Source organism: Astatotilapia calliptera, chromosome 8 (genome assembly GCF_964374335.1).
Source record: "Astatotilapia calliptera chromosome 8, fAstCal68.1, whole genome shotgun sequence".
In the NCBI taxonomy this organism is placed as follows: Eukaryota; Metazoa; Chordata; class Actinopteri; order Cichliformes; family Cichlidae; genus Astatotilapia; species Astatotilapia calliptera.
The window spans coordinates 22,009,359-22,029,548 of NC_137429.1; the positions used below are offsets into that span (position 1 = coordinate 22,009,359).

Consider the following 20,190-nt stretch of genomic DNA (forward strand, 5'->3'; position numbering starts at 1 on the left):
ACCAAGTGACAACCTCCAAAGGTGGAAAACAAAAACAAAGCCAACATCTTAAACCAATTTTGGTCATATAGGTAATATCCACATTCATGTGACATCGTATCTATCCTGCTCTCCTTGTGTGTGTACGCTACACAATTCAGCAGTAGCCTAACTCCACTCGAAATAACGCGCGAAGTGACTTTCTAAAGTCAGTAGCGTCCAACTCCTTTTAATTAGTGAGTATTTCCTCATGGAGTAAAACTGAAATACAAATAACATAGCTAAAATTAACCTAGCATCATTAGCACAACAAAATTAGATTCCAATACACATCCATTAGCGTTAGCACACAGCTACTAAAGTATTCATCTACAGCAAATATTTCCACAAAATATACATAAAATACAATCCTACAATTCAATACAAATGAAACTTACAGACGGTGGTGTCGATGGCACAAACAAAAGGCAGATGTCGCTGGATCAAATTTCCCCACATGTGATCCGCTAGGAACTAAACAAACATGGCTGACATCCTGTCACTTTCTGAAACTGGTTTTCAAAATAAAACGAATTTCAAAATAAAATTAGCTCATTGCAAAGAGCGCCTATATTGCAATAAATTAAGAGCGGAACACTCCCCGCCTGGTATCTGTTAAGATGCCATATATCAATATTCAAACCACAACATAACATTTTCAGTCCTGGTTCTTTAAAACCATAACAACCTCCGTTATAGGCCTGAGGTACACTTTGGCCACTCCGTCTTTGACGACCCGGATCTCGATCTTGCGGACCTTTCCATCACCACCGGGGAAAGTGTTTGTTACAAGAGCCATGGGCCAGTCGTTCCGGCATGTACTATCATCTTTCATCAAGACAACATCACCTCTTTCGATGTTTGGGCTGGTTTCTTGCCATTTACAACGAAGTTGCAGTGTCTGCAAGTATTCGCGTTTCCAACGATTCCAGAATTGGTCAGCCAATCTTTGCACTTGGCGCCACTGTTGTTTATACAGGTCCTTCTCAGTGAATGTCCCTGGAGGAGGTGGAACACTCTGCTTCTGAGTGAGAAGCATTGCTGGGGTAAGTATCTGAGGGACGTCAGGATCTGAAGAGACAGAGACAAGCGGTCTGGAGTTGATGATGGCCGTCACCTCCGCCATCAGGGTGCACAGGACTTCGTGGGTCAAACTGGAGGAGGGAGTACGCATCAGCATTGAGTCTAGGATTCTCCTTGCAATTCCTATCATGCGTTCCCACGCACCGCCCATGTGCGAGGAGTGAGGTGGATTGAAATGCCATGTACATCCGCGATTGTTGGTGTATCTCTGAACTTCTGACTTCGACAAAACTTTTTGGAACTCCAACTCTTTGCAAGCACCAACGAAATTGGTTCCACAGTCTGAGTATAGGTGTTCAGAAGGACCTCGGAACGCAAAGAATCTTCTCAAGGAGTTGATGAACGAAGAGATGTCTAAAGACTCTATCACTTCTATGTGGACTGCACGTGTGCTCATGCAAGTGAAGAGAACGGCCCAACGCTTACTCTGAGCAATACCTCCTCTTGTGCGCCTGGCTATCACGGCCCAAGGACCGAAAATGTCCACACCAGTGTAGGTAAAGGGTGGTGAAGTGCTTAGTCTCTCTTGCGGCAGGTCTGACATCTTTTGTTTCTCTCTTTTCCCACGAAGCTTTCGACAGGTGACACATCCGTGAAGAACAGTACTCACGCATCGCTTGCCGCCAACTAGCCATATGCCAGCAGCTCGAATGGCACCTTCTGTGATGGTACGACCTTGATGCTCGACCTGCTCATGATAGTGTTTGATGAGCAACGTGGATACATGGTGTTTGCCTGGCAGAATGACGGGATGCCTTTCTTTGTCGCTTAAGTCAGCTAATGTCAACCTGCCTCCAACCTTTAGCAGACCATCTGCATCTATGATCGGGTTGAGTTTCGTTAGAGCGCTTCTCTTGGAAACATCGGCTCCCTTGGAGAGAGCATCTAGCTCTTCAAGGAAAGAAGCTTGTTGCACAGCAAGAAGAATCACTGTAGTTGCCTTGGACAACTCGTCAGCTGTGAGAGGTTTAGGGCACCAATGCCAACCATTACATCCATTGGTTCCTCGGCTGCTTGCCTTAAAGGAACAAACCACATGGATGAGTGTTGCAACTCCTCTCCGTATGGACTTCCAGGAAGAGAATTTCGTGAATCTCTCACAACCCAGCAACTTGTCCTTTTGACTTGTAACACAGGTTGTAACTTGTGGTCGTATCTCAACATCTGCGTCTGGGTTGATAAACTCAAAGGTCTCTTGTTGCTCGCTGCTTGGCTGTGACTTGTATAGAAATGTTGGACCCGTGAACCAGTTGGTTCTGGTGAGCTGTGAGGCTTGAACGGACCTAGAAGCATGGTCAGCTGGGTTATGCTCCGTAGGTACATACCTCCACTGATTCGGTTGTGTGGACTGGCGGATTCTCTGGACCCTGTTGTGGACATACACATAGAAACGTTTGGACTGATTATGAATGTAGCCCAGCACCACTTTACTGTCACAGTAGAAGGTGACTGCATTGATTTGGATATCGATCTCTTGAACGATGAACTCAGCAATTTCTACGGCTAGCACTGCCGCACACAGCTCCAGTCTAGGTATGGTAGGTTCAGTTGATGGTGCAAGTCTAGCTTTTCCAAGAATGAAACCCACATGAACCTGGTCGTTTGCATCTGTTGTCTTGAGGTACGCCACCGCACCAATTGCTTTGGTTGAAGCGTCTGAAAAGATGCATACCTCTTTACGACTGGCATTGGAACAGGAGGTGGTGGTATACGCTCGAGGGATATGAAGATGTTGCAGTTCTTGAAGCGAATTTTTCCATGTCTCCCAAACCTTACATTTGTCCTGAGGGAGTGGACTGTCCCAGTCAGTTCCATCTAAGGTCAACTCTCTCAGCAACGACTTGCCTTGAACGGTCACAGGAGCGACGAAGCCGAGAGGGTCAAAAAGACTGTTTATGGTGGAGAGAATCCCACGTCGTGTGAATGGCTTGTCACTGACTGACACTTGGAAGGTGAATGTGTCCCTTTTAACATCCCAACTCAATCCAAGGCTTCGCTGTGTGGGTACTGCGCTTCCATCTAAGTAAAGATCTTTAATGCCCTTAGCATGATCTCCTGCAGGGAAGGCTTTCAAGACGTCAACGCTGTTGGACGTGATCTTATGTAGTCTCAGGTTTGACTCAGAGAGAGATGCTTGGGTTCTCTGTAGCAGAGAAATCGCCTCTTCCTCTGTGGATGTGGAAACAAGACCATCGTCTACATAGAACTCGCGTTCCACAAAATGTCTGGTGTCTGACCCATACTGCTGTTCTCCTTCCTTTGCAGCTCTTCTGAGACAGTATATTGCCACAGCTGGAGAAGGACTGTTGCCGAATACGTGAACCCTCATCCTGTATTCAACAATGTCCTTGCTGGGATCATTATCTCTATACCACAGAAAGCGTAAGTAGTCTCGGTGGTCTTCTCTCACGACAAAACAATGAAACATCTGTTCGATGTCAGCCATGATTGCTACTCGCTCTCTCCTGAAACGAATAAGGACTCCCATTAGACTGTTATTCAAGTCTGGTCCGGTGAGTAGCACGTTGTTCAGCAAGATGCCATTGCATTGTGCGCTTGAGTCGAAAACAACTCTGATTTGGTCGGGTTTCCTGGGATGATAGACCCCAAACATCGGCAAATACCAGCACTCTTTACCTTTAGGGAGTGGAGGGGCTGGTTCTGCGTGATTGTTGTAGAAAATCTTGTGCATGAAGGCAATGAACTGGTCCTTCATCCTTGGTTTACGCTCTAGTGTGCGAAGTAATGAGAAGAGGCGGGTCATTGCTTGCTCACGATTGTTGGGCAAAGGTGGTCTGGGGGGCCTGAAGGGAAGAGGAGCCACCCAACTATTCGACTCGTCCTGAAAAACCTCATCACCCATTATCTGCAGAAACTGTTCGTCCTCTATGGAGAAGGCACGCTTGTCATCATCCGCTGTTCTTGCAAAGACTGTGTTGCCGAGTGAGTTGTCGTCCATTGTAGTGCTACGGCAACTGTGTGAGAGTCCCTTGACTTGACTGGAGTTGACAGTTTGCTTGAGATGGATGTGGCTCGTACAAGGTCTGAACAATGATGGCCTTCCGTCTTCCAGTATGTTCGTTCTATAACAGTGGACAATGGGCTTATGAACCTTTCCCAAACACACATCACCTACTAAGACCCATCCAAGGTCAAGCCTTTCAGCAAAGGGTGCATCACCAGGACCGTTGATCTGCTGCCTCACCTTGTGAACCTGGAGAATGTCTCTCCCAAGCAAAAGAAGGATCTTGGCATCATTATCAAGAGGTGGGATTTTGCTGGCAAGGCTCTTGAGGTGCGGGTGATGGAGGGCAGCTTCAGGTGTCTGTATTTCATCACGATTATCTGGTAAGTCATCACATTCGATCAGTGTTGGTAGCGCAAGGCTAACTTCACCATTTACTGCTTCGATCTGATAGCCATTTGCTCTCCTGCCGGAGGTTGCGGCTAAGCCAGCACAAGTTTTCAGGATGTAGGGGTATGAGCCAACTTCTATTCCGAATAAGTTGAAGAACTCTGACCTGGCTAGAGACTTGTTGCTCTGGTCATCGAGCATAGCATACATTTTGATGGCTTGTTGTGGGCAGTCTTTAGGATAAACTTTAACAAGACATATCTTGGAACAAGATTTTGACCTAGCGCCATTGCCACAAACTTCAGTGCACAGAGCGCTTGCAACTGGTTCTGGGATAGTGTCCTCTTTTCCCGGCTCCCCGCCGTCACCTGTTCGGGAACTTGAGGCCTTGGTTGACAGTTGTGGTGGACCAGGATGAAGAGCTGTGATGTGCTTGTCACTGTTGCACTCATCACATTTCAGGACAACTTTGCAGTCTCGTGCGAGATGAGATGTGGATGCACAGCATTTGAAACAGACGCCTTGATCTTTCAAGTACGTTTTGCGTTCTTCAATGGTCTTTAGCCTGAAACCACGGCATTTCTTTAAGGGGTGGGGTTTTTTATGGATGGGGCAATGCTTGGATATATCCTCTCTAGGATCTGGATCGCTTTGTGGGCCCTCAGAAACGACTTTGGTCGTATGAACTGAGACTGGGGTTCTTAAATTTGTGTGGCGTGAGATAGGCGTTTCTGTGACAGGACTGCTTCCAGAAAGAGCAAAGCTGGGATCGTTTCTTGTTTTAGCTTGATAGCAGATGAAGGAAGTGAAAAATGAAAAGGGGGGATAACCAACCTTGTAGTCCTCTTTGTATTTTGAGCCTTGAGTGATCCATTTTTCTTGCAGGTTGTATGGCAGTTTTTCCACGATGGGTTTGATGCTACGGGCGGTATCCAGGTATGCTAAGCCAGGCAAGTAGCCATCCTCTTTTGCTGAAAGTAGTTCCATCAATAGATCTCCAAGATCCCTTAACCTGTAATTGTCCTTGTTTGTTATTTTAGGAAAGCTGTCCAACTTCCTAAAGAGAGCACTTTCGATAACTTCTGGAGCACCGTAGCATTCATCGAGCCTGTCCCAGACCATTTTGAGTGCAGTATTTGGGTTGTCGATATGAACTGCTCTTAGGCGCTTGACATACACAGAAGATTCCTTCCCGAGCCATTTTAAAAGTAAATCCAGCTGTTCGCTTGCAGTAAGGTCCAAACCCTTAATGGTATTGGAGAAGGCAGATTTCCATGCTCTGTATGACTCTGGATGATCGTCGAAGTGGGTTAAGCCAGTGCTCACAAGCTCTTTTCTTGCCAGGTACTTCGCCATGTCCATCATCACTGAAGACTCTGGAGGGTATGTATGAGAAGTGTTGAGGTACTGAGGAAAAGTTAGCTCTGGCTTAGGGTAGGGCGTATTGCTCTTTTGTTCTTGCAGGAGTCCCTCACTGTTAACTTGGAGGCGACCATCTATGTCTGGCTGAGCTGATGGGATAGAGGTGTGAGCGGTTTGGTATGCATGCGTTACCTCAGAACTTGGTTGTGGCTGGAAAGGTGTGGGCCATGAGTCTTTCACGATATACTCTTCTTTAATGATGTACTTAGCCGATGGTGGAGGGCTCTTCTCGATGGGATGCTCTGATATTGAGAGATTGACTGGTTCATTGCGTTGGTTAAGCTGCATAGTTTGGTCTCTGATATAGTCGCTTACACGTTCATGTGTACTCTGCACCATAACTGGGAGACTTTTCCAACTAGGATGTGCTTCAACCTCTATCTCTGCTGCTGCTTCCAAAACTTCTGCTTGGGCAATTGCAGCTGCAGCTTCCTTTTCAAGATTTAAGGCTTCGAGATTAGCTTCTAATCTTGCTTTGTCGACTTTAATGCTAATCTCTCTCTGTGCGAAGGCAACACGTGCACGAGCAGCTTCTGCCTTGGCTCTCGCGTGTGCTGCTGCTGCACTGACATTTGATCTGCTTGAATATCTGGAAACTGAACCAGTGCTTTTAACTGATGCTCCGTCTTGAGGAGGCTTTGGTTCTTTAAGTCTTGCACCTTCGGGGTGTGCTTCGTCCATGTTTGTTGACTTAGCTTGCTGTCGTAGAGTTGTTTTGCCAGCTGCTAACCGTCTTTTTACTATCCTGCTCTTTGTGTGTGTACGCTACACAATTCAGCAGTAGCCTAACTCCACTTGAAATAACGCGCGAAGTCAGGATGTAGCGTCCAACTCCTTTTAATTAGTGAGTATTTCCTCATGGAGTAAAACTGAAATATAAATAACATAGCTAAAGTTAACCTAGCATCATTAGCACAACAAAATTAGATTCCAATACACATCCATTAGCGTTAGCACACAGCTACTAAAGTATTCATCTACAGCAAATATTTCCACAAAATATACATAAAATACAATCCTACAATTCAATACAAATGAAACTTACAGATGGTGGTGTCGATGGCACAAACAAAAGGCAGATGTCGCTGGATCAAATTTCCCCACATGTGATCCGCTAGGAACTAAACAAACATGGCTGACATCCTGTCACTTTCTGAAACTGGTTTTCAAAATAAAACGAATTTCAAAATAAAATTAGCTCATTGCAAAGAGCGCCTATATTGCAATAAATTAAGAGCGGAACAGTATCAATGGTCAATTTTTCATACAAGACAAATGTGTAAATGGTATTAAAGCTTGCTGTGATTGCTATAATCACTGTAATAATCAGAAGACCCCCTGCAAGCAAGCACTTGGTGAGAGTGGGAAGGAAAAACTATTTTAACAGGAAGAACCCACTGCCAGGACCAGGCTCAGGAGGGGCAGCCATCTGCCATGACTGCTTGTTGTGGGTGGATTAAACGATCAATTCAGTTTGTAATTGGATTACATTTTGGTTTTGGCTGCTTAGCTCTTTTTTTCCTGCTGGTAAAGGTTAGCATCCCATTTAACAGCAGGTTAAAGATGCTGCTTTGCTAACCAACCTAGCTAGTCAGCTGACAAACCCCCCAGGCTGATGGAAAGAACCAAAACGCTAAACTGGAGACTTTGAAAGAAAAGTCCAAAAATAACAGTGACATTTCTGACACACTACCAGCGGTTTAATTCAAAATGACAATGCAAAACCAATAGTAGTGACTTCCATCTTTTATATACAGTTTTATGCTGCAGACCTGATCATATCATGAATTTTACTTAGCACAAACTATAGCATTAAAGAATTATTTTACTTTTGAATAAAGATGGGTTAAATAACTAACTAAATAATATTCCTTAAAAAAATCATTTATATTTTTACATCTTATGGTTTCTGCACACTTCTCTGTGGCAAGGTTCAGCAGCTAAGGACATTATTAGCCAATGAAGGCAGTAGAACATTTAGTAGATATTTACCCAAACCTGGTGGGGAGTAAAACAGAGCATGAATAATGGACCTAAACTGTGTGTGTTGGTGTTCATGTTTGTGTGTGGCCAGAAACTTGGCAATAAATGAATGACACCAGGAATGCTTGCTAAGAGTCAGTTTTATAATGTGGCACTTGAGGCTCCAAAAAGTATTATTGCTTTAAGGTTAAGCTCTGCTTCCTGGAAAACAAAGCTGGTCCACACTTTAACCTTCAAAGGGTGCACATTTTCACTCTCATCAGTTAGTGTCTCTTGTGGAGAGACTAACACATCTTTGAGTTCTAAAGCCCTGAAAATAACCTGATAAAAACTCCACCAAGACAAATAGGCACCGTAACGCAGGCTGGCATGCCTCAAAGACCTCTCTTGTCTATTAAAGGACATTGTGCGGGGTTCACATTTTCCACTGTAGCTACCGTGACACACAGCCTCATCTAGAGGCAGCAATGGATGCCGAGTGATTGCATGAGTTTGGCTGCTTGCCTGCGTCTTTGATGTCACCTCTCGCTCAGCTATTTCCCCAATTAAATTGATTGTGCTAATGTGTAAAGTGGGCCGCCGCGATTAAAGGTAAGCTATGTTGTTTTTGAGAAGGGTTTCAAATCCATCACCATGGCTGCGGTGCCAAGCATCCAGCGACACAAACTCTGTGCTTGGAAAAAGCCCTCCAGCCCTGCTTGAAATATAAAAGGGAAATCATCAAATTTGACTTATTACTGGCAAGTGGAAAAGGAAATCCTAATTATAATTATATCCTGACCAAAATGGGACAATATTTGAAAATGAAAACATCGGTAATTGCACATCCTAATGGAGGTGTTTGCCAAAGAAATCCACATTTCTGGGGGAGTCAAAATGGCAGAGAAGACTGAAACGGTAATGGAGGGGATGTCAGTAAAAAGGAAGCAGTCAAAAGAGAAGAAAAAACAGTTCAATATGTCAAATAGATGAATAGAGGGTGAAGGACTAAGTGGGTGCGTATTCATATGTGCACACACAGACACATTTTGAGGAAAGCATGAGAATCAAAGGAAATGGGAGAATTACTCGGCTAGTTCGTAATGTGTCAACACTGTTCGGTGTGGGAGGTCGCCCCGAACCTGTCTGGAACTCAAGGGAGAAATTCAGCAGCTCTTTCAACGGAAATCCTCATCATACATCTCTTTAAAAAAGCAAAACAGCCTAACGAGAGGACCGACAAGACCCAAGCTGGAGCCAGAGCTGCGGTTGTCGCAGTCCATGAGGCGGAAAGGATCATGAAAGATTTATTCATTTTGATGACAGGAATCCAATAGCTCATGTGTCAAAGCTAAGAAGAAAGAGATACTGCATTTAAACATTATCAAATGGCAGTTAGAAGGTTGGTTTGTCCCCCTACCACAAAAATGACCGTTTATACATCTGCTGGGCGATGATAAGCTCTCTGATTGGTGTCAAAGGGTTCAGCAGTTACTTCATTAGATGCGATTTACAGCTCTCATGTTCTCTTAGTTCCACCCAGTGGGAGTTGTCCACACACTGACGAGATCCACCTATCCTGGGAAAGGTAATGTGTCTCGTGCATGTGTTCCTTCTCAGCAACACCAATTTCACACTTGGTTACACCCATTTACATCAACAGCACGCCCAATTAAATGTATTGTGGCTAAAGAGGACGTCCAGCTCGCAAGACATTTGACAAGTACATAGCTCACCCTAAGGCCATTCTCTGAAAGCATTTAAAACTCATCATTAGCAAATTTGATATCGCAGCACATTTGCTGATTATCATGTATTTCTCTCGGTGCTAATGTTTGGTGCTAGCTAGCTAGCAGTCAGAGAAGTTACAAAGAAAGTTAGCAAGTTGTTCAAATGTTAAAAGCAAAGTAAGTAAAGGTGAAAAACAAGAGATACATTTTTAGAAGTTGTGGTGAATGAGCATTGCTAACTGCTAGGTTCAGTTGTTTCATTGCTAATTCACTTACCATGTGCCACACTGCAGAGCTGCCAAATTTTCTTCATTATTTGTATTCGTAAATGTAAAGATGGTGAATCTGAGGTCTCAAGACAGAAAAATAAAACTCAATTATTCTCACATTCATTCCTGTTGCGTTGCTCATTGCACTGTTGGCCCCAGTGGTTCTTGGAAGAACAGCATGAACAGTCTTCAGTATTCTTGGGCTCTTTTAATGCCATAAACCAGCCTTTTCAGCTCTCACTCAACACCTTTTCCCAGAAGAAAACCATCTGTGCAAAGGATGAAGTGGCCAAAAGGAAAGAGGCTCAGTCTCTCTTGCAGGACCTTGTGTTCTTCATGCTTCAAGGCCAAACGTTCTGGTTATGAACTTACAGCGGTGGAGGAATGGTACTCGTTACAGACGTGGACAGAGGAGTGATGGGACTTTAATTTGCCTGAATCCCTTTACAGTGATGATAAGACCAGAAGGATAAGGTATTGTGTGACAAATTAACTCATTTTTCCAGAAGCTTTAATGAGACTTACGTAAGAAGAAGGAGTACAGTAGTGCCAAAAAATAGAGGAATCTGCCCCAGTTTTACATTAATAAAGGGGGAATAATATAAGAATGTAAGTTAACGTACCAATTTACAAAATTTAGATACAAACTGTATTCCAAAAGTGCAAGAGGTCAATCAAATAAAATAGTACAAAGGAAAAATGTCAAATGGTGAAACTGTGAAATTTTGTTTGATTTCTGTTCTTTTAAATTTATGCTCACTTTAAAATTAAACCTAGAAATTGAATTTAAAATAATTACCTTTGACACATGAGGTTTGTCAAGAAGGGGGGGGGGGGGGGGGGGGATATGATTCAAATATATTATATGAAGAAGGAAATGAATTGTGATGAACAATGAATCTGTCTGGCATCTTGCTTGTCTAAGCAGCCGTTTTAAATTACTAATACTGGCAGCAGTAGCATAGGCAGTAAAAGTGTATATTTTCCAAAATAAGGTCAGCATTTGACTCTGCCTCCTTACTCCAGGAGTGACTAACTGTCTGAAATGTATCTGCCACGCTTGTTTTTTCAGCCAAATGCATGAAGCTAACCTTTCGTCGATTCAGCTGTTAATAGCTGATAACAATAAAAACATTTGTCACTTCAATGAGAAAAATTGTATGGAAGTGCTGAAAATAGGGATGGATTCTAGTCTATCCAGTAGACTCCCATGTAAAAAAAAAAAAGAAAAAAAGAACTTTACAGTAGTTTAACTTTACAATAAACATGAGAACCATTTTCATTCTTTATAATTTTTCCCTCATGACCACTGCTTTAAATTCACCAGTAAACAGTACTGGTGTAAACGTTAAAGTATTAATATGGAAAGATAGGTTACGCTAACTAGCTGGCTAGCTGTCAGCTAACTCGAGTGCCCAGACATCTGGCATTATAGTAGAATGAGGTCATACTGCCAATTACATGCACTTTGTGATAATATGGTGATGAATTGTTATAAACCAGCTTAAACTTCAAATCTGTTGCTGTCTGTTGCAAAGCTGTTTCCATTTACATACGAAGAAATTCACATCAAACAGAGATTTACATTAGCGACTTACATTGGGAGTCAAGCCAACCTCACAGATTTGAAACAAATTCAAAAACTCCTCGAAGAATAGTAAAATAATTGCTGCAGGAGAACAATTAAACAACAGAATGATAGCAGCCTTGTTTTTCCGTAAGAATATAACCAGTAAGTTTTACTTATTGGTGCAGACTGACTCAGATTGATTGCAGTTTGTTAGCAATCCATCTGCGTTCAGTTAAATTCAGTTTTGTTTAAACAGTGCCAAATCACGATAACAGTCACCTCAAGGCGCTTTATATTCTAAGGTAGACCCTACAACAATATATACAAAGAAAAACCCAATAATCATATGACCTTCTATGAGCAAGCACCTTGGCGATGGTGGGAAGGAAAAACTACCTTTTAACAGGAAGAAACCTCCAGCAGAACCAGGCTCAGGGAGGGGCGGGGCCATCTGCCATGACAAGCGTTAATAAATTAGAGGGTAATTATTATCAAAACCTTTGCTGATCTGTATGAAAAGTACTGCACTCAGTCTGTGACTGTTTGGAGTAAGATTGCCTCTCCTCAAGCAACCTGTGCAACTGCCTTGCAATTGAAAGCGATCAATAGGGGTTGACGATGTTGCATACTCAACCTCTGGGCGTTGCTGCTCACTGGAACTACTTTCAAAAACTGTGAGATTTTACACACTGTAACTTTAAGATAAGATACAATAATAATACTGAAATATATTTAAATTAAAAGTTTAAAGCCTACACTTTTCAGTGCAGCAGTTCATATTCTTTCTGTGTAATTGATTTATTTTTATTTATCTGTAATTCTGAGAATGTTGTGGCATATGGTACTCTAGAAAACTATCAATCCTGACCAAAAAGCAATACTTCTACTAGTAGTAGTAGTAGTAGTAATTCTAAAGATGTTTTAAAATTTTCTAAGACAGCCAGGCCTTCATAATTCATTTGAACATATGGTTTAAGACACTTCTAAATATGTTCTTAACGTAAAAGCGTATTCAGGTACGAGACTGTCAATGAATAACTGATTACATTAGCGTAATTGGTGCATGTGCACTGTCAGTAAATGAGGGCTATTGTGACGCCAGCAATAACTCTGTCATCCGGGTGGCATCACCACATGAATGTATAGGGTCAAATCCATAAAGTACAACTCTCACTCGTACTGTAAAGCCAGCCCATCTGCTGTGAGAGCCGTGTCTTCTAGAGCTGTCTCTTTTTCTCTTTAAGCCCCCGGCTACCTTCGTGTCCAGGAGAAACAGACTAAGCTTGGACCCTCCACCTCGCTGGGGCAGTTAACATCAGCCCCAGTGAAACAAAGCGAGACTGCATCAGCCCCAGACAAGTTTTACAAGCCCAATACGCTCTCTGTCCAGGCCTCAATCAGCCCTCCCGTCTCCCCCAAAGGCCCTTTGTCCTCTGTCAGACCACTCCTTTGGGGCACATTAGCACTCACAGCTTGAGGTTTTACTTAAAGAAAAAAAAAAAAAACAGATCTTAGACAGGGCAGTAGCCAAAGATTGGAAATGTTTTGATTCTAGTTCTAGTGGTGACCACATCATAAATTTGAGGTTTCTGCCTGTGATTTATAACTCCTAAATGATTTAAACTGCTAAAAAGCATTACGGTTTTTGGCTCTGTTAAGGCAAATGTGTGCATGTTTTCTTTGTTCTAGTTTTTTCTTAAACTGCTCTCAAAATTAAAATGCAACAGCTTCTATGTGGAGCCTTTTCTTTCCACATATGAAACAGTCATACAGCCAGAAATCTCTACCATCAAATGGAAAAAGAGCTGCACTGTATCTATACAGCAAGTGGTTGGCATATTGAACCTCTTACACTTTGCTTACAAGAGGTATGCAGAAAATTCAGGTAATTTTATTTTATTTTATTTATACAGCATTGAATCACAACAACAGTTACCTCAAGGTGCTTTATATTATAAGTTAGACCATACAATAATACACAGAGAGAAAGCCCCCCAAATCATATGACCCCCTATGAGTAAGCGCTTTGGCAGTGGGAAGGAAAATGTGCCATAGGCTATAAATAAAATAGATGTGACAGTCAACACGAAGAGGTTGAGACAATTCAATTAAATTTTTTATACAGCACCAAACCACAACAGCAGTCGCTTCAAGGTGCTTTATACTGTAAGTTAAAGACTACAATGATACAGAGAAACCCAACAATCAGACGGCCACCTTTGAGCAAGTACTTGGCGACAGTAGGAAGGAAAAACTCCTTTTTAACAGGAAGAAACTTCCAGCACAACCAGACTTAGGGATCAGCCATCTGCTGGGACCGGGTGGAGTAACAGAGGGTAATTCAGGGCAACAAAACAGCACATTTTCTCAGATTAAACGTTCAGAAATTTTCTAAATTTCAAAAAGACACAAATTTATTAGACCTAAAACAACAGCACCACTTTAGGTGGTACCAGTCAATTATCTCATCAAATTATAGCAGACTTTGCAGTCAGGCATTGGTAATATAATCAGAAGTATGCATACTTTGAGAATAGAATACAGCTCCCTGATTCGTACGTTCCCTCTGCAAGGCAATGCGTGCGTGCAAGGGCGTTGCTGGTTGCATCATCCATGTCCTCAATAACAGCAACTGGAGGTTTATCCAAAACTTGCAAAGTGAAAGGATGTGATTTTGAGACAATTTTGTTCTTATTAATTTTGTATTTTTGTGCAAATTTACCATTTTTTGCAACATTTTATTTTATTTTATTTTTTACCTGCAGTGGTTCTGATATGTTTTAGTAATAGTAATTTAGTACGGTTGTTGTTACAACTCTCATCAGCAACAGAATTTATAGTGGAAGCAAACAGCATTTTTTTAAACAAAGAGGAGAAAATAAATCCTTTTTCCTTTTTAGCAAATTTTGGTAAGTATTTAACTGCTAAAAAGGAACACGCTTTCATAAGGAGTTGGTGAAGACACAACAGGGTTTACAGATGAACATTTGCCAGGTGGCGAACTTAAAATGATAGCTTGGGTTGTTCTGTTTCTGCTAAACAAAGCGGCAACATGTTGACAGCAGTGTTTGCCAGGTGTTCCAGCCATCCTATGCCATCATTTTCATTCTGGTGCTTTTTAGATTTTTAAGCAATATTTTGGGTAATTTCAAAACTTTGTTAGTTTTTTACTCTATGAAATTCACGATTCTAGACATGGAGTTGACAAGTGTCAGTGCTGGGTCTCTGTGTCATTTAATGTTATGCCTTTGTTTCAGAGTTGTAAAATAAACTGTTGACAGCAATATTTTTAAACTTAAAATTACAATCTTTACATTTGTATTTTAGATCACAATATTTTACGTTAGGACATCTAACCATTTGTTTGTGAAGAGTGCTTCAAATTTGATATACAGTATTCTTTTATTCAGAATTAAACATATGATGATTCACGATATACTTGAAATCTATAAAAGAAAGCTTTTTCCATGTGGTCTTTATATAATCTATTAAATGACTGAACTGACAGAAAATGTACCATGTTGTTATATATATTATTGTTATGTTATTGGGTTATACTGGGATATGAGATTTTGGTCACTGTGCTACTATATTATGGCAAACTCCATATTAAGGATAACAAAGCAGCAACTTTATCTTCTGCTGCTACTTTTTGACTTAAAATTGTGGTTCTGTGGTTGATTCTCTTGGTTCCATTCAGCCCAGCATATGCTTTTATAGCAAACTGATAGCCCAATTAGCTTCTCACTACCTCTTTAAATAGATGGGCTGTGATCACGGTGCTATTCAAATCTGTAATATAAAGTAAGGACACGGGTCAACGACTGGAAATGTGTACATAGTGAGGGTTTCAGCGCAAGATGGAATAGAGTTGTCGAACATTAGAGGGCAAATTAGCCACATGCTCGGGGTTTGGAAATAAAACACTGCAGAGGAATGTAGTGTGACCACACCTCACTGCCCTCGCTGTTCTTTTATTTGACATTAAGATAATGGCAGTGAATGAAAGGAATTCCCACAGAACTCTTTTACCCTTTTTTTCACCCTTCTAGTTCCTCCAGTTTATTTCCCGTTTCACGTCCCTTTGCAGTTTTCTCTCGCTCCTTTCTCCCTTCCATGTCTTCCTTAATGTATCCCCGTGGATGAACAGAGCCGTAAATCTCAGCCTTGTATCTGTCCATCACATCTCATAAAAGTCTTATTCGTCCCAGCAGAAACTCGGACTCCTCTCCCCGTAAATGTTTTTTGGGTGGCAAAGATCCCTGTAAATAATTTGTTGCTATGTATTTTACAAATCGTGCTCCCCGTGTGATGTCCATCTTGTTTCAATCACTCCCCGGAACGGATGATTTGATGCACAGCATGCACAGATTGTTACAAGGTGGACTGGGGTTTGAATTGAAGGATGGATGCACGCATGCAAGCGCAGAAAAAAGAGCGACTTTGCATAATGCAAAGGCATTCTTTTGACCTGCGGGGTCAAGCTATCTCCGCCTCTTATTTGTGCTCCTATGGGCAGTTCTGTTGCTTTTCCTTTTGGGAATTTATGGATACAAAGAGTCTTTTTCTGCAGGTTCTGAATCATTTATGATTTTTGACCTCATACCCAATAAATTCAACCATAGAAAGAAACCTGGATGAAAGGGTCTGTTTGCATAAAATCCTTCAGCTGGATCAGCAAAGTTAGCTTCGATTACACAATAAAGACTCTACATATGGGGGTCATTAATGCAACAAAACCAAGATTCATTTTACACATTCAAATACAGAAATGTACTTCTTTCTAATTTTAACGAGTTTCCTTATATGTATTTTCTCCTTTATGTATAAAAACATATGGTGCCTTTCAAAACCACAAATTTAAGTCTTTATTATTTTTCATATAATTTTGCAGAAAGGGTGGCAATATTAATGTAAAAAGTATGAATTAGAGGATGATCAAAATCAACAGACATGAATTGACCAAAATAAAACAATCAAAAAAAATATTAATGCTTTATTTGTTACTGTATGGTAGGACAATATATTGAAATATACAAAAAATATAAAGCCTGTGATTATTGCTTTTGCAGGAGAGAAGAATTCTAAAGTTTCCATTGATATTTGAATAATAAATGATCTGTTATTTCTCCATTTGATTCTCCAGCCCTTGCTGTTTTTCATGTTTCTCAACCAAATGTGTCCCATGAACTCATTGCCATTTATTACAATATATGCAAATCCAGAAGATGGCAGTGCAGAGCTTCAGCTGCTGTCAGTAATACAGCCTGACATTATCTTGTGCTCCAGTTTGTGCTCAGTAGCGTCTCTGGAAGTCTTGAGGACTCAAGACTGATATGAATGTAACTTTAGTGCTACCTGAAGTTGATCCTAATATAACTGTAAGTATGTATGTTTTTGTGGTTGTTGTTGTTACTTTAGTTTTCTCATTTTTTATATGTTCTATAAGTTCAACTCTGTCCATCATTACAGAGAATTGCAGGAACTATCAGTCTAACTGTCTTTGTCTGCTTGGCTATTAGCGGAGCAGACAGACCATCAGATTGGTAAAGTATATGTGTTATTAGTGTGTGCATTCCTGTCTGTTTAGTGCGCATGTGAATGCATGGATGTGCATGTGTAATTGAATACGCGTGACTCTATGTGAAATCTGTGCTCTCGTCCTAATTGGGGATCCAAAGATGGAACCAGAGTGGAATCAATTATTCTGGTTCACTAATGGTAAGTCAATATGCCTTCAGCTCACATAAAAATAAACATACTGAATTAAAAGTATGTACATGTGGCATATATGTTAGCCAAAGTAATGTTAATGATATGTAATAAACTCTAGCTGAATGAACAAATAGCTAAAATTGGTAGCTAAAATAACGCCATTTTCTGGTATTCTTTTGAAAAATATCTCCAGCCACTTTAAAACCCAAAAAACAACGTCAGATACTATTAAGAGCAAAGCAAAATAGAGAAGTGTCTGATGTCAAAAAGGAGACCAAGTGCACACCTTTGACATTGCAATAGAGAATCTGTGTCTTTTCTTCCACACATAAACGCAGAAATAGAGTTTCTGAAAATCTTCACCCTGCAATTTTTCAAAATCTCAGTTTTCAGTGACATAAAACAGCATCTACATGCTGGCCAACATACATTTAAAAAAATCATCACAATATCCGTGTACAGTGTAGTGAAAAAGTATTTGCTCCCTTCCTGATTTCTTAACTTACTGCATATTTGTCACACTTACATGTTTCAGATCATCAAACAAAATTGAATATTAGACAAAGATAAATACAAAATGCAGTTTTTAAATGATGCTTTCATTTATTAAGGTTAAATGTTTTGCAAACCTACCTGGCTGTGAGTGATAGTCATTGCCCCCTAAACCTAATAACTGGTTGTGCCATCGTTGGCAGCAGGAACTACAATCATGCGTTTATGATAATTGGCCATGAGTTTTTCACATTGCTGTGGAGGAATTTTGGCCCACTCTTCTTTACAGAATTGTTGTAATTCAGTCACATGGGGGGTTTCAAGAGTGAAAAGCCTGTTTAAGGTCATGCCAATACAGCTAAATCTCATTCGAATCCAGACTTTTATTTGACCACTTTAAATTTAGTTTTTTGTTGAGACATTCAGATGTGGACTTGTTGGTTTGTTTCTTATTGTCCTGCTGCATAACCCAAGTGAGCATGAACTTCAGGGCATAAACATTTCTTTCAGGCATTTCTGTTAGAGACCATCCATTACAGGAAGTCATCCACATCCTGACCACAGCCATAGACCGTCACACTACCACCACCATGTTTGACTGTTATTATAATGTTCCTTTTTTTATTAAATCCTCTGTTAGTTCTGTCAGTTTTATGCCAATTTTAACGGGACTCAAACTTTCTAAAGGTTCACCTTTGGTCTCGTCAGTCTACGGGATATTTTTCCAGAAGTCTTGGGGATCATCAAGATGTTTTTTGACAAATATGAGATGATGTTGTTTTTTGTCAGCAGTGGTTTTCTCCTTGGATCTCTTCCATGGATGCCATTTTGTTATTGTTGAATCATGAACTCTGACCTTAACTGAGGCAAACGAGGCCTGCTGTTCTTAAGATGTTGTTCTGGGATCTTTTGTGACCTCCCGAATGAGTCGTTGATGTGCTCTTGAAGTAGTTTGGTAGGCTGGCCGCTCCTGGGAAGGTTCACCACTGTTATGGTAAATTGACTGATTCTTATATAGTGCTTTTCTACTCCCCCAGAGTACGCAAAGCGCTCAATACAACATGCCATATTCACCCATTCACACAATCGCTTTCTTCTATGATTATAAGTAACTCCATACTTTGATGATGCATCAGAAAGTGAGGCAGGATCGAACCACTAACCTTCCAATCAGTAGATGACCTGCTCTACCTCCTACAGCCACCCATACTGTTCCAAATTTTCTCGATTGGTTAGAGTCCCAGAGCCTTAGAAAGGATTTTCTACATTATACATATGTTAAAAAGCTCCATTCTTGAGTGAGGTTAACAGGCTTCTCTGCGTTTTCCCTTTTAGGACAACCTCTAGCATTCTGTTCAGAATCAGACACACTTGAAACCCAACAGTTGGTGAAAAAAAACACCTGCTGGACTTCATCTGGACAAACCTGGGAGGTTACGTCACTGATCTCGAGTTGCTGTTTCTCCCATCAAACCTCAATGGATAGCCACAGCGACCACAGCTTTTCCAGACCCTAGCGGCTGGCGGTTGGGAGCACGCTCAGTTGCTGCTGCTCTGTTTCCTGAACATTTCATGATGCTTCACAAACCTGTGAGGGGCAGTAAAAAGTGATATTTCCATTGCGACCCATGTGTGTGGACGGTGGACAGGTCTATATGTGTAAGGATGCCTATGGTGGCCCCATGATCGGAAGGTCGGGGGTTCGAATCCACTGAACGGCTACCCTGAGGTACCCCTGAGCAAGGTACCGTCCCAGTGGCTGCCCACTGCTTCACTGAGTGGGTTAAATGCAGAGTGGAATTTCCCCACGGGGATCAATAAAGTATACATTATTATTATTAGGTCTTTCCGTATGAATAGGTGTGTAGTGGGTTATTGTCTGCTTCTGTGTTTATGAATGTGTGTAGATGTGACACTGGTTGCTCCATCTGCGATGACCTCATTGTAATAATGACACCATTATTCTCTCTAACTAAGATTCCATCCTTAACTTCAGATGACAGTTGAAGCTCCTTCAGCCCCAGCATATGTGTGTGTGTGTGTGTGTGTGTGTGTGTGCGTGTGTGTGTGTGTGTGTGTGTGCCAAAGACATATGCCCCAGGACACACAGCTGAGCCGGCTGGTGGAGGCTAACGTTTCACTACATAAAATGTGTCATCCTTTCTCACTGTGATGGATATTATATCCATGCCTCTTCCAGGTGCCTGGGCTCTGTTTGACTGCGTGTGAGCATGTTTCCTGACTTACTGTACCCTCGCCATGGTTTCATTAATCACCACCCTCAGACATTCTTTTTCCTGTCAAAAGAGAAAAAGACGAGAGACAGATGATCTTTGTTTCCACAAAAAAAAATAGTTCTTTAATTTCCGCAAGTGTCTTTCCTCTCCCAAAACCACTAAGTGGGATACAAAACACGATCTCTTCAGACTGCCAATACAAAAACCCCAGTGGCACTCCAGACGGAAGCCCATCCTGTATTGTCTTTAGATATGGACTAAATCATATAGACTATGCATGTGGTTTCCCGGCTGGGTAAAAGTGCAGCAGCAAGAGGAAGACGAATGTTGAACAGAC

General features: G+C 41.4%; 1 long non-coding RNA gene across 2 annotated transcripts; it reads left to right on the forward strand.

Annotated features, from left to right (window-relative positions):
* Positions 1 to 198: 198 nt before the first annotated feature.
* LOC145430326 (uncharacterized) lies at positions 199 to 19,473 on the forward strand. 2 transcript variants are annotated; one of them, XR_013910810.1, is made up of 5 exons: positions 199 to 3,483; positions 5,342 to 5,406; positions 5,497 to 5,664; positions 5,801 to 5,839; positions 18,952 to 19,473. It is a non-coding gene; the product is annotated as an uncharacterized LOC145430326 (long non-coding RNA). The 2 variants fall into 2 exon arrangements; XR_013910809.1 differs by lacking the exon at positions 199 to 3,483 and having other exon boundaries at positions 3,490 to 5,406.
* Positions 19,474 to 20,190: the final 717 nt, after the last annotated feature.